At 32.4% G+C, this 3342-nt stretch overlaps 1 long non-coding RNA gene across 1 annotated transcript; it reads right to left on the bottom strand.

Annotated features, from left to right (window-relative positions):
- Nucleotides 1-277: 277 nt before the first annotated feature.
- LOC142172388 (uncharacterized) lies at nucleotides 278-2647 on the bottom strand. Its single transcript, XR_012701729.1, has 3 exons — nucleotides 2431-2647; nucleotides 1511-1631; nucleotides 278-519 (listed from the first exon to the last, which is right to left on the bottom strand). It is a non-coding gene; the product is annotated as an uncharacterized LOC142172388 (long non-coding RNA).
- Between the last annotated feature and the right edge of the window lie 695 nt (nucleotides 2648-3342).

Raw genomic sequence — 3342 nt, 5'->3', positions numbered from 1 at the left:
AAATAAAGAGCTACATTTAACAAGAATTCAAGATGCTACCATTTTATAAACAATACTTGTCTGCCATAGGTATACATGAGAAAATGGGACTTGTAGTTCCATGTTACAAGTATGGGAAATGAGTTCATTAACATGAGAAAAAAATGATGAATTTGGAAATAAGCTTATAAGAAAATCTTTTCAATGGATTCAGCGAAGGACAACTTTACTTAGCAGTTCAAGAGTTTATACAACAGCAGAGGCAATTTATTGATGTTAGTCCCTCAACAACTAGCAATAGCATATTAAAAAGATCATTTTATTCAGTTCCAAATGAGAAGGACAAGTTTTTCAATTAATTCTATGGATACATAGTCCAAATACGATACCATTTATTTTGAGAATTTCCTTAAAGGTTGAAAAGCACAAGAGATGTTCCATGAAATACTTTACCAAAGATAAGCTCAGAGGCAGAATTTTGGCTTCTCTCTCTTGTCATACTTCAGTAGATGCAGCTCCCTTTTTCAGTGAAATTATAACCTGGATAATGTTTGAAGGTCAAGTAAAAATAGGAAATATAATTTGAGTATAATGATACTTCTGCTTGCAGAAATATCCTACTAGCAATAGCACAACCAAGAAAACATGATACAAGAAAATTGTAAGTTCTTAATTGTTATTTTCAAAAACATCTATACAATCTAAGAGAGCTTCTAGGAGTTTGAATAAGATAGGAACTAATGAGGCAATTGGCTAGCAACCAAGATATTTTAGCTATTTATTGCTCTTTAAATTCTTGCTCCTAAAATTAAGATAAAAGACACGAAGCAAATAACCAAGAAAAAAGGACTCTCAGCCTTACAAGTATTAATTTCTTGGCATAACAAATAATGGAACTACTCACTTAATGATTGAGCTATCAGAGGCAAATAACGTTAGTACTCACTAATGTACTATTTCACACACACACACACACACACACACACACACACACACACACATATATATATATATATATATATATATATATATATATATATATATATATATATATATATATATATATATATCTATACAATCTAAGAGAGCTTCTAAGAGTTTGAATAAGATAGGAACTAATGAAGCAATTGGCTAGCAACCAAGATATTTTAGCTATTTATTGCTCTTGAAATTCTTGCTCCTAAAATTAAGATAAAAGACAAGAAGCAAATAACCAAGAAAAAAGGACTCTCAGCCTTACAAGTATTAATTTCTTGGCATAACAAATAATGGAACTACTCACTTAATGATTGAGCTATCAGAGGCAAATAACGTTAGTACTCACTAATACACACACACACACACACACACACACACACACACATATATATATATATATATATATATATATATATATATATATATATATATATATATATATATATATATATATACTAAATTAAACCATAACAATCTTCTAATCCACAGATACACACCATATGACAAAGAAATTTTAAATAGGAAAAAAATAACTATAATTAAAATCGATGACCTCAATCAAACTAGATACCCATTGAAATATCATTCTCAATAACATCTAATGCATTTTCGTCAATGTTCTTCTTATTATCCCATCTTCTGATAACTTTGGCCCCAAGAATTGTCATTATATTCTGTAGAATTGATGAAAATGTAAGATAAGTAAATAAATAATTAGCTAAAAGACGAAAGCCAATCGTAAGAAGACCAATAAGGAAAGTGTGAATATGCTTTTTAGATTAATGAAAAAGAACTAATTTGCATTCTTACCTACCAACAACATGAAATTATGATCAAATACACTAACCCAAAAGACTCAAAAGCAATGCAGCTAGAAGAGAGAGATGGATAATTAAAATAGGAGAAATAGGAAATATCCAAGTTTTAATACTTTTAGCCAATTTTATAGCTCCTATCACCTCCACCTCATTTGAAGCACTTGATATTGGACAAATGTTCAAGTAACAAACAATATTAAACAATAAGATTTACGAAACACTTGAAATCAATATAAAAATGGAAGGCAAGAGTCAGAAAGTCTACAAAAGTATTTTATCGAACACCTAAATTACAAAATATATTTTCACAGTATCGGAAGTAAAATAACCATGGAAGCAAATAAAAATATCATTAAATCAACAATGAATTGAGACTTGAGAGATGTTTCTTGCAAAAAATCAAAATATATTTCAATTGCAAGAGGTTAGCATTTAATATGGCGATATTAAAATTACATGTATGATATCAGTTCGCATATTTCGTTCTCCATGATGAACCTCAAGATAAGGGCTTCACAAGTGAAAAAATATTTTGATTTTTTGCAAGAAACATCTCTCAAGTCTCAATTCATTGTGGATAGGCTATCCCCCATCAGTGAGAATAGGTATATAGCGAGTATCGAGAGAGAAAGAGAGAGAGAGACGATGAAGTTACCTAGGATGGTTGCTGGTGATGGCAAGACAGAGAGTAGTAGGGCAGCAGGAAAATGAGAGCATTTACAGTGCCTACTGAAATAATTTCGTGATATATAATGAAGATCTAAAAAGTATTGGAGGGAAAAGGTGATTGATGTCGAAAACATTGGAGAGACAGATTTCAAAATTTCACTTTCAATTAGTGCTTTAGTGGTCATTCTTTTCTACTGCGGGCAAAAGGTATATTCTCCTGGCAAATGCTCATTAGCCACTACTTTTTCATTTGTAACATATATTTAGTAGCAATTAACTTATTGCCACTAAATAATTGCCATTTAAAGTACTTTTTTTGTAGTGGCATCCTCGGCCTCTACTCCGTCCCCAGCCTCTGACGGCTGCAGTAGGGGGTGTGAGTGCCTGATCATCTCGGGTAGCGGGTGTCCTTACCATCTGTGAGAGAATAGAAGATAGAAGTTTAGAATTGTGATATCAAAATATTGCACGACAAGGAACTCAAATGAAGTGAAATTTTTCTAACAGTTACATAGCCTTTCGTAGATAAGTACAAATGTCTCCGTACCGATCAGCGAGACTCTAATAAACTGGCTTGTGATCCATGACTCCTATGAACCTAGAGCTCTGATACCAACTTGTCACGACCCCAGTTCGCCCTCCGTGAACCGTCGTGATGGCACCTAGTCTCTACGACTAGGTAAGCCTAACAAATGCAAAACATAATGAATCTTGCGAAAGAAATAATCAAAAACCAAAATAACTGCATGGAAACAATAGTTATAATGCCACTCGGCATATACAACACAACATTCTCAAAATCAAGTACACTATCCCAAAACCCGAAAACTCACGAAAACACAAGCCTTTGGAATATGCAACAGTCTAACTCCAGAATATCTAACAAGAAAGAAAAATA

Source organism: Nicotiana tabacum, chromosome 18 (assembly GCF_000715075.1).
Source record: "Nicotiana tabacum cultivar K326 chromosome 18, ASM71507v2, whole genome shotgun sequence".
Classification (NCBI taxonomy): domain Eukaryota; kingdom Viridiplantae; phylum Streptophyta; class Magnoliopsida; order Solanales; family Solanaceae; genus Nicotiana; species Nicotiana tabacum.
The sequence above is the reverse complement of the archived record's forward strand: the minus strand, read 5'-3'. Positions and strand labels throughout refer to the sequence as shown.